The 12,851-nt window shown below is 47.0% G+C and overlaps 1 pseudogene; it reads left to right on the top strand.

Annotated features, from left to right (window-relative positions):
* Window positions 1–4,743: 4,743 nt before the first annotated feature.
* LOC124025132 overlaps window positions 4,744–12,851 on the top strand; it is a 47,859-nt pseudogene continuing 39,751 nt past the window's right edge.

Raw genomic sequence — 12,851 nt, 5'->3', positions numbered from 1 at the left:
GGTTGTTGGTGATGATTCTGCTATCAGAGATGATCTCCCATTGGTTGTTGGCGATCTAGCTGCTATCAGAGATGATCTCCCATTGGTGGTTGGTGATCGAGCTGCTATCAGAGCTGATAACTTCCCCCATGGTGGTTGGTGACCTAGCTGATATCAGAGCTGATAACTTCCCCCATGGTGGTTGGTGACCTAGCTGATATCAGAGCTGATAACTTCCCCCATGGTGGTTGGTGACCTAGCTGATATCAGAGCTGATAACTTCCCCCATGGTGGTTGGTGACCTAGCTGATATCAGAGCTGATAACTTCCCCCATGGTGGTTGGTGACCTAGCTGATATCCTATCAGAGCTGATAACTTCCCCCATGGTGGTTGGTGACCATGTTCTCAACATTTCAGGCGTCTCAAATGGCACCCTATTCCCGATGTTATTGTGCACTACTTTTGACCAGGGCCCATTGGGTAGGGCACTATATGGGGGAGCCATTTGGGATGTTGGCCACGGCTGCCTCATACTGTTGTTTTGATCACTCACCTCCTGCTGATACAGGATTGTATTCGTTAGGTATCCAACGGAAGACAACAGACGACTTGGACTTGTCCAATAATAACCGACTGGTTTTGTTTTCAGTTGAAAAATGTCCTCAATCATCTCAATGTTTGTACATAAAATAAGTGATTGTAGGGCCTTTTCAACACATCTACAATGATGACCTGTCTCTCTCTGAGGATTTCAACCATGATGACCTGTCTCTCTGAGGATGGGTGAGGATTTCAACCATGATGACCCGTCTCTCTGAGGATGGGTGAGGATTTCAACCATGATGACCCGTCTCTCTGAGGGATTTCAACCATGATGACCCGTCTCTCTGAGGATGGGTGAGGATTTCAACCATGATGACCCGTCTCTCTGAGGATGGGTGAGGATTTCAACCATGATGACCCGTCTCTCTGAGGGATTTCAACCATGATGACCCGTCTCTCTGAGGATTTCAACCATGATGACCCGTCTCTCTGAGGATTTCAACCATGATGACCCGTCTCTCTGAGGATTTCAACCATGATGACCTGTCTCTCTGAGGATGGGTGAGGATTTCAACCATGATGACCTGTCTCTCTCTGAGGATGGGTGAGGATTTCAACCATGATGATGACCTGTCTCTCTGAGGATTTCAACCATGATGACCTGTCTCTCTGAGGATTTCAACCATGATGACCCGTCTCTCTGAGGATTTCAACCATGATGACCCGTCTCTCTGAGGATTTCAACCATGATGACCCGTCTCTCTGAGGATGGGTGAGGATTTCAACCATGATGACCCGTCTCTCTGAGGATGGGTGAGGATTTCAACCATGATGACCTGTCTCTCTGAGGATGGGTGAGGATTTCAACCATGATGACCTGTCTCTCTCTGAGGATGGGTGAGGATTTCAACCATGATGATGACCTGTCTCTCTGAGGATGGGTGAGGATTTCAACCATGATGACCTGTCTCTCTCTGAGGATGGGTGAGGATTTCAACCATGATGACCTGTCTCTCTCTGAGGATGGGTGAGGATTTCAACCATGATGACCTGTCTCTCTGAGGATGGGTGAGGATTTCAACCATGATGACCCGTCTCTCTGAGGATGGGTGAGGATTCAACCATGGTTAAAAAAAAATGCACAATACTCTTGACCTTCTGAGGTCATACACCTCAGCAAGAACCTCTGCTGTCACTCCGTATCTGATTCTGCAGTCCTGACCTTAAGAGGAGTTGCCTTTCTGATCACAAAACAATCGCTAGTTGATGTGATGTTATGAAGGAAGTGGTGCTTCGATGTTTAAAGGGTTTCCGTCATATGTTATATTTTTATTTCTATTTGTTTTTCTTCCCGAAAATCTTGTATCCAGGTTATATTCAACTAGAAGACATTATCTGAAATGTGTGGAATGTAGAAGTTTACTACCATTAATGTTGGCCTAAGGCAAGTTGGCTCCTTTTCTGTCATCTATATTTTTTAAAATTATTATTCACTTTTGATACCGTGAAAACCTTTTCATTCAGAAAGATTAAAACATCGCAGTTTTGACAAAATAAAGTGTGGTGTTTTGCTTTCCGAGTGGTTTTAGCCCAAACGCTAAGGTCTCATGATATGATGTGTAACGAATGTGAAACGGCTAGCTTAGTTAGCGGTGGTGCGCGCTACATTGCGTTTCAATCGGTGACGTCACTCGCTCTGAGACCTTGAAGTAGTGGTTCCTCTTGCTCTGCAAGGGCCACGGCTTTTGTGGAGCGATGGGTAACGATGCTTCGTGGGTGACTGTTATTGATGTGTGCAGAGGATCCCTGGTTCGCGCCCGGGTATGGGCGAGGGGACGGTCTAAAGTTATACTGTTACAGATGCATCATGTAAAAAATAAATTCCTTTCAGAATTGCCTAATATCAATAAAGGTTATTTCCAACTAAAGTAATCATGTTAAAGTCCAGACTAGCAGACAGGGACGGGCCAAACTTGGTCTGGCTGACACGAGCTCTCCGAGTCTTCCCGACAGTGTGTAGTCACGAGGGTCACTACCCAGACTTCTTACTCCAGCCATATAGAATGATTGAGGCCTCTGGAGAACATAAGGCTGTTTTTTGAGGGCTTCTACCATTTTAAAGTAGTACTTCCAACTTTTTTGTTTGATCCCATGACCTTTATGAAATGAGTTACCTCAGCAGTCATTTAACATGACCTTTATGAAATGAGTTACCCTCAGCAGTCATTTAACATGACCTTTATGAAATGAGTTACCTCAGCAGTCAGTTAACATGACCTTTATGAAATGAGTTACCTCAGCAGTCAGTTAACATGACCTTTATGAAATAATGATGCCTTTGTGTTTTTTATTATTACATCAATTCTTATTTTCAGTGTTTATCCAAAAACCCTACAAAAACGCCATTAATTTTCCTCATAGCCTTTGTCCAACGAAACATGGCGGAGTTAATACCTACCCTAATAGGAACTACGGTCTATAGGGACGGCACAGATAGAACAATGAGCCAGATGGATAAATCTGAAGCATCCGGATGGCGTCTCCACTCACACCCAAATATGGTGATGAGAGGAAGCCCAGTGGCCAACAGTGGGAGAAGATGGATTTTGGCCGACATTCTGCTCATTTATGAAACATTTGATCTCGATGCAGTTTTCTGTTCCCAAAACTAGAATATGTTACGAACACAGTGGACTAAGTTTTGTACTATTTACCCTTTGCCAAAGTTTTTAACAAATGTGCGTTGTTTAGGCGTGGCAGGGAGAATATAGTTACTGCAGACGCGCACTTCAATCTCATGGACATTAAACATAGAGCAGCCGGAAGAACTCCGTGTTGAGTTGTCAGGCAAGGCCAGAACTAACACAGTACAGTGTGATATTAAGGTTAAAACTTGTTCTCCAATAGAAATCCCCAATCACACTTGTGCAGGTGATGTCATGGCGACCTTCATAGTTAAAGGTTAAGTAAATTTGTTTAAAATAAAAATCAGGGTCCAAAGATTATAGATATACTGAAAAGATAGATGTCTCTTCCCCCGAACAATGGGAGTCGTTGTTGTAAACTTATTTTGAATAGTCGAAGACGGTTGTGATGTCCACCGCCTGTATTCAATGTAGAGAAGCAACGTTTTACTATCCTCATGACATGCATAGTCTGGAGATATAACGCTTTTTATTCTCTCACAGTTGCCAGAATGTCATCATACTTTTTCATAGGTACACTCGTAACAACTTAAGCATTACGAAACGTCTATTCGATCAAATAAACCTCACGTAGCAAATAAGCCATGACATTTTTTGTTGTTGACCAAATTCGACACTCATTGACTTCCAAGACAAAAACGACATGTTGGATGGAGGGAAACAGATTGTCCGCTGAGTTTTCTTCATCTGTCGGACGTGCGGTCCGTCATAACGAAGGTAATCCTTCGATATAAAGTTGTTGAAAATGTGTCAGTTTCACGACGTTGCAGTAATACCATTGTTCACCTATTTAAGACATTTGCTCAAATATAGGTTGTGTCTTTATTTTTCGAGAAAATGAACAACTAAGGAATTGTTTTTTCTTCACTTCTCTCATTTACTTCTCAAACCCCCCTTGGGGTTTGGTCTGTTCCCGGAAGTCTCGCGATATTACGCCTCTGGATTTAGAAACTCTGCGGTCAAACTGCCCAAAGGGAAGATTTTCCAAAAACGTCTTTCACGCTGGTTCGAAATGTCATTTCCTGCTCGCCGTACAGGAACTGCGTCTTCAGTGTTTTCTTACAGCGCCAAACGTGGGGTATATTTTTCATGTATTTTGGGGAAATAAAGTTGTCCAAAAACAGCATTTAACAGGCAACAGTAATAACACATAACACAATAAAATGGAGACAGAACACCGGACTAAAAGGTAGGTGGTGTTCAATTTTATGGAAAACAAACCTAGCTAGCATGGTTAGCACACTAGCTTGCTAGCTAGCTATCAAAGATCCCGTTGTAACTGACCCATTCATATTCGCTAGGCTCCTTTAAATCACATTTTATTTGTCACTTACACATGGTTAGCAGATGTTAAATGCGACTGTAGCGAAATGTTTTAGTAGCCAAATATACCAATAATTAACTTACCCTATTCATCTGTGATGTAGCTTTGTATTTTGTTTGCAAATGAGAAAATCGTTTTGTTAGGCAGTTGAATAAACCACTTCACTTTTCCTTTTTGTAAAACACTTTTTGGGGTGTACTTTGTTTCCACAGAGATCCTATGGGGAGGAGGAGAAGTCCGGATCAGATCATCCATCTGAAGAGGATGACTATGTCCCATACGTACCTGTCAAAATCAGAAAGCATCAAATGGTTAGCACACAGTCTCCCTCTCCCTTTCTTATTCATCCCCTGGAAGTGTCAGATTGTGTGTGTGTGTGTGTGTGTGTGTGTGTGTGTGTGTGTGTGTGTGTGTGTGTGTGTGTGTGTGTGTGTGTGTGTGTGTGTGTGTGTGTGTGTGTGTGTGTGTGTATATGAGCCTGCAGCTGACAGACATGGATTAGCTTTGACTGGGCAGTGTCAGAATGATTTGTACTGTAGATCCACCAAACACAATGACCCATAACTTTCCTCCCTCCATCTCTCCTTCCCAATCAACCCTGTCACTCTGTGCCCCCCAGCAACAGAAGATGCTGCGTCTGCGAGGGAAGGTGGTAGAGGAGGAGCAGAAGGATAGTGGAGGAGAGCAGAGAGATGAGGACGAGGGTCTGGGACCACGCTCTAACGTCTCCCTGCTGGATCAACACCAGGTTCTCAAGGAAAAGGCCGAAGGTAAGTGGTACAGTAATAATTTCACAGTTAGAATTGGAATGATCATTGTTCAGTGTGGTGAATTATGGGGGTTTTTGTCAATGGGTAGTAGAAAACAGAAGGTCAAACCAGTTATGGATTCTTAAATGTATAATGATCTTGAGTTGTCTTTTTGCTTAAATGCTAAAATGTGTTTATGTCCACAGCTCGTAAAGAGTCAGCCAAGGAGAAGCAGCTGAAAGAAGAACAGAAGATTCTGCAGAGTGTGGCAGAGGGAAGAGGTAAGAGATGTTACTGTACATACTGACCCTGTAGAGGGGAGAGATGTTACTGTACATACTGACCCTGTAGAGGTGAGAGGTGTTACTGTACATACTGACCCTGTAGAGGTGAGAGATGTTACTGTACATACTGACCCTGTAGAGGGGAGAGGTGTTACTGTACATACTGACCCTGTAGAGGGGAGAGATGTTACTGTACATACTGACCCTGTAGAGGTGAGAGATGTTACTGTACATACTGACCCTGTAGAGGGGAGAAATGTTACTGTACATACTGACCCTGTAGAGGGGAGAGATGTTACTGTACATACTGACCCTGTAGAGAGAAGAGGTGAGAGGTGTTACTGTACATACTGACCCTGTAGAGGTGAGAGGTGTTACTGTACATACTGACCCTGTAGAGGTGAGAGATGTTACTGTACATACTGACCCTGTAGAGGTGAGAGGTGTTACTGTACATACTGACCCTGTAGAGGGGAGAGATGTTACTGTACATACTGACCCTGTAGAGGGAAGAGGTAAGAGGTGTTACTGTACATACTGACCCTGTAGAGGTGAGAGATGTTACTGTACATACTGACCCTGTAGAGGGAGAGATGTTACTGTACATACTGACCCTGTAGAGGGGAGAGATGTTACTGTACATACTGACCCTGTAGAGGGGAGAGATGTTACTGTACATACTGACCCTGTAGAGGGGAGAGATGTTACTGTACATACTGACCCTGTAGAGGGGAGAGATGTTACTGTACATACTGACCCTGTAGAGGGGAGAGATGTTACTGTACATACTGACCCTGTAGAGGGGAGAGGTGTTACTGTACATACTGACCCTGTAGAGGGGAGAGATGTTACTGTACATACTGACCCTGTAGAGGGGAGAGATGTTACTGTACATACTGACCCTGTAGAGGTGAGAGATGTTACTGTACATACTGACCCGGTAGAGAGAAGAGGTGAGAGGTGTTACTGTACATACTGACCCTGTAGAGGTGAGAGATGTTACTGTACATACTGACCCTGTAGAGAGAAGAGGTGAGAGGTGTTACTGTACATACTGACCCGGTAGAGAGAAGAGGTGAGAGGTGTTACTGTACATACTGACCCTGTAGAGGTGAGAGATGTTACTGTACATACTGACCCTGTAGAGGGGAGAGATGTTACTGTACATACTGACCCTGTAGAGGGGAGAGATGTTACTGTACATACTGACCCTGTAGAGGGGAGAGATGTTACTGTACATACTGACCCTGTAGAGGTGAGAGATGTTACTGTACATACTGACCCTGTAGAGGGGAGAGATGTTACTGTACATACTGACCCTGTAGAGGGGAGAGATGTTACTGTACATACTGACCCTGTAGAGGGGAGAGATGTTACTGTACATACTGACCCTGTCACTGTCAATGGGCCACTGTTATTCTAGTTCAGGTCCACTTCAAGAGTGGACAACACGGGCTGTGTTGCAGGCTTTTATTCCAGTCCAGCTCTAATCGGTTGTTTCTCTTTCAGCTCTCATGTCGGTGAAGGAAATGGCCAAAGGTATCATCTATGACGATCCCATCAAAACAAGGTGTGAGTCCAGATTCTAGAGGGTGACTGATAAGGGCTTACTTTGTGTTAAATTTACATTTACATTTAAGTCATTTTTAGCAGACGCTCTTATCCAGAGCGACTTACAAATTGGTGCATTCACCTTATGACATCCAGTGGAACAGCCACTTTACAATAGTGCATCTAAATCTTTTAAGGGGGGGGGGTGAGAAGGATTACTTATCCTATCCTATGTATTCCTTAAAGAGGTGGGGTTTCAGGTGTCTCCGGAAGGTGGTGATTGACTCCGCTGTCCTGACAGTTCCTACCACACACCACAATAAGCTGATGTGTTTCTGTGCTTGTGATTTGATGCATAACCTAACATGTGTAGTTCAGTTACTCTGCAGTACATCCAGTAGCAATACATTCTATACCGAACTAAAATAGAAAAGCAACATGGATCCATTTCTAAGATTTTTACTGAGTTACAGTTCGTATGAGAAAATCAGTCAGTTGAAATACGTTAATTAGGCCCTAATCTATGGATTTCACATGACAGAGTAGGGGCGCAGTCACAGGTCCCACCCACGGGGGAGCCAGGCCCAGCCAATCAGAATGAGTTTTTCTACACAAAAGGAGTTTTTTTTACTGACAGAAATAGTCTTTAGCACCCCTCCCTCCCCCCTCTGACCATCCCATATGTGAAGAACCCGGATGTGGAGGTCCTGGACTGGTGTGGTAACAACGTGGTCTGTGGTTGTGAGGCCGGTTGGACGTACTGCCAAATTCTCTAAAACGATGTTGTAGGCGGCTTATGGTAGAGAAATAAACATTAAATTATCTGGAAGCAGCTCTTGCTGTCATTCCTGCAGTCATCATGCCAATTGCACGCTCCGTCAACTTGAGCCGACAGCAGCATTCTGTTGTGTGACAAAACTGCACATTTTAAAGTGGCCTTTTACTGTCCCCAGCACAAGGTGCACCTGTGTGATAATCATGATGTTCAATCAGCTTCTTTGATATGCCACACCTGTCAGGCGGATGTTAACAAATTTGTGCAGAAAATTTGAGAGAAATGAGCTTTATCTGCATATGGAACATTTCTGGTATCTTTTATTTCAGTTCATGAAACATGAGACCAACACTTTACATGTTGTGTTTATATTTATGTTCAGTGTAAAATCTACAGTAAAGATAACGTTAATGTTGTTGTTCTATATAGTTGGTTGGCTCCACGGTACATCCTGAACATGCCCCCAGCGAGACACGACCGCGTCAGGAAGAAGTACCACATCCTGGTTGACGGTGACGGTATCCCTCCGCCGATCAAGAGCTTCAGGGAGATGAAGTTCCCACAGGGTGAGAGACACCACACACACAGACACACACACACTATGTTCCCACGGGGTGAGAGACACCACACACACAGACACACACACACTATGTTCCCACGGGGTGAGAGACACCACACACACAGACACACACACACTATGTTCCCACAGGGTGAGAGACACCACACACACAGACACACTATGTTCCCACAGGGTGAGAGACACCACACACACAGACACACACACACTATGTTCCCACAGGGTGAGAGACACCACACACACAGACACACACACACTATGTTCCCACGGGGTGAGAGACACCACACACACAGACACACACACACTATGTTCCCACGGGGTGAGAGACACCACACACACAGACACACACACACTATGTTCCCACGGGGTGAGAGACACCACACACACAGACACACACACACTATGTTCCCACAGGGTGAGAGACACCACACACACAGACACACACACACTATGTTCCCACAGGGTGAGAGACACCACACACACACTATGTTCCCACAGGGTGAGAGACACCACACACACACTATGTTCCCACAGGGTGAGAGACACCACACACACACTATGTTCCCACAGGGTGAGAGACACCACACACACAGACACACACACACTATGTTCCCACAGGGTGAGAGACACCACACACACAGACACACACACACTATGTTCCCACAGGGTGAGAGACACCACACACACAGACACACACACACTATGTTCCCACAGGGTGAGAGACACCACACACACAGACACACACACACTATGTTCCCACGGGGTGAGAGACACCACACACACACTATGTTCCCACGGGGTGAGACACCACACACACACTATGTTCCCACAGGGTGAGAGACACCACACACACACTATGTTCCCACAGGGTGAGAGACACCACACACACACTATGTTCCCACAGGGTGAGAGACACCACACACACACTATGTTCCCACAGGGTGAGACACACCACACACACACTATGTTCCCACAGGGTGAGAGACACCACACACACAGACACACACACACTATGTTCCCACAGGGTGAGAGACACCACACACACACTATGTTCCCACAGGGTGAGACACCACACACACAGACACACACACACTACGTTCCCACAGGGTGAGAGACACCACACACACAGACACACACACACTATGTTCCCACGGGGTGAGAGACACCACACACACACTATGTTCCCACGGGGTGAGAGACACCACACACACAGACACACACACACTATGTTCCCACAGGGTGAGACACCACACACACAGACACACACACACTATGTTCCCACAGGGTGAGAGACACCACACACACAGACACACACACTATGTTCCCACGGGGTGAGAGACACCACACACACAGACACACACACACTATGTTCCCACGGGGTGAGAGACACCACACACACAGACACACACACACTATGTTCCCACAGGGTGAGAGACACCACACACACAGACACACACACACTATGTTCCCACAGGGTGAGAGACACCACACACAGACACACACACACTATGTTCCCACAGGGTGAGAGACACCACACACACAGACACACACACACTATGTTCCCACAGGGTGAGAGACACCACACACACAGACACACACACACTATGTTCCCACGGGGTGAGAGACACCACACACACAGACACACACACACTATGTTCCCACGGGGTGAGAGACACCACACACACAGACACACACACACTATGTTCCCACAGGGTGAGAGACACCACACACACAGACACACACACACTATGTTCCCACGGGGTGAGAGACACCACACACACAGACACACACACACTATGTTCCCACGGGGTGAGAGACACCACACACACAGACACACACACACTATGTTCCCCACGGGGTGAGAGACACCACACACACAGACACACACACACTATGTTCCCACGGGGTGAGAGACACCACACACACAGACACACACACACTATGTTCCCACAGGGTGAGAGACACCACACACACAGACACACACACACTATGTTCCCACAGGGTGAGAGACACCACACACACACTATGTTCCCACAGGGTGAGAGACACCACACACACACTATGTTCCCACAGGGTGAGAGACACCACACACACACTATGTTCCCACAGGGTGAGAGACACCACACACACAGACACACACACACTATGTTCCCACAGGGTGAGAGACACCACACACACAGACACACACACACTATGTTCCCACAGGGTGAGAGACACCACACACACAGACACACACACACTATGTTCCCACAGGGTGAGAGACACCACACACACAGACACACACACACTATGTTCCCACGGGGTGAGAGACACCACACACACACTATGTTCCCACGGGGTGAGAGACACCACACACACACTATGTTCCCACAGGGTGAGAGACACCACACACACACTATGTTCCCACAGGGTGAGAGACACCACACACACACTATGTTCCCACAGGGTGAGAGACACCACACACACTATGTTCCCACAGGGTGAGACACACCACACACACACTATGTTCCCACAGGGTGAGAGACACCACACACACAGACACACACACTATGTTCCCACGGGGTGAGAGACACCACACACACACTATGTTCCCACAGGGTGAGACACCACACACACAGACACACACACACTACGTTCCCACAGGGTGAGAGACACCACACACACAGACACACACACACTATGTTCCCACGGGGTGAGAGACACCACACACACACTATGTTCCCACGGGGTGAGAGACACCACACACACAGACACACACACACTATGTTCCCACAGGGTGAGACACCACACACACAGACACACACACACTATGTTCCCACAGGGTGAGAGACACCACACACACAGACACACACACTATGTTCCCACGGGGTGAGAGACACCACACACACAGACACACACACACTATGTTCCCACGGGGTGAGAGACACCACACACACAGACACACACACACTATGTTCCCACAGGGTGAGAGACACCACACACACAGACACACACACACTATGTTCCCACAGGGTGAGAGACACCACACACACAGACACACACACACTATGTTCCCACAGGGTGAGAGACACCACACACACAGACACACACACACTATGTTCCCACAGGGTGAGAGACACCACACACACAGACACACACACACTATGTTCCCACGGGGTGAGAGACACCACACACACAGACACACACACACTATGTTCCCACGGGGTGAGAGACACCACACACACAGACACACACACACTATGTTCCCACAGGGTGAGAGACACCACACACACAGACACACACACACTATGTTCCCACGGGGTGAGAGACACCACACACACACTATGTTCCCACAGGGTGAGAGACACCACACACACAGACACACACACACTATGTTCCCACGGGGTGAGAGACACCACACACACACTATGTTCCCACAGGGTGAGAGACACCACACACACAGACACACACACACTATGTTCCCACAGGGTGAGAGACACCACACATACAGACACACACACACTATGTTCCCACAGGGTGAGAGACACCACACACACAGACACACACACACTATGTTCCCACGGGGTGAGAGACACCACACACACAGACACACACACACTATGTTCCCACGGGGTGAGAGACACCACACACACAGACACACACACACTATGTTCCCACAGGGTGAGAGACACCACACACACAGACACACACACACTATGTTCCCACAGGGTGAGAGACACCACACACACAGACACACACACACTATGTTCCCACAGGGTGAGAGACACCACACACACAGACACACACACACTATGTTCCCACAGGGTGAGAGACACCACACACACAGACACACACACACTATGTTCCCACGGGGTGAGAGACACCACACACACACTATGTTCCCACGGGGTGAGAGACACCACACACACACTATGTTCCCACAGGGTGAGAGACACCACACACACACTATGTTCCCACAGGGTGAGAGACACCACACACACACTATGTTCCCACAGGGTGAGAGACACCACACACACACTATGTTCCCACAGGGTGAGACACACCACACACACACTATGTTCCCACAGGGTGAGAGACACCACACACACAGACACACACACACTATGTTCCCACGGGGTGAGAGACACCACACACACACTATGTTCCCACAGGGTGAGACACCACACACACAGACACACACACACTACGTTCCCACAGGGTGAGAGACACCACACACACAGACACACACACACTATGTTCCCACGGGGTGAGAGACACCACACACACACTATGTTCCCACGGGGTGAGAGACACCACACACACAGACACACACACACTATGTTCCCACAGGGTGAGACACCACACACACAGACACACACACACT

This window comes from Oncorhynchus gorbuscha, unplaced genomic scaffold (genome assembly GCF_021184085.1).
Source record: "Oncorhynchus gorbuscha isolate QuinsamMale2020 ecotype Even-year unplaced genomic scaffold, OgorEven_v1.0 Un_scaffold_2191, whole genome shotgun sequence".
In the NCBI taxonomy this organism is placed as follows: Eukaryota; Metazoa; Chordata; class Actinopteri; order Salmoniformes; family Salmonidae; genus Oncorhynchus; species Oncorhynchus gorbuscha.
Note: the sequence above shows the minus strand (reverse complement) of the source record. Positions and strands in the feature narration are given on the sequence as shown.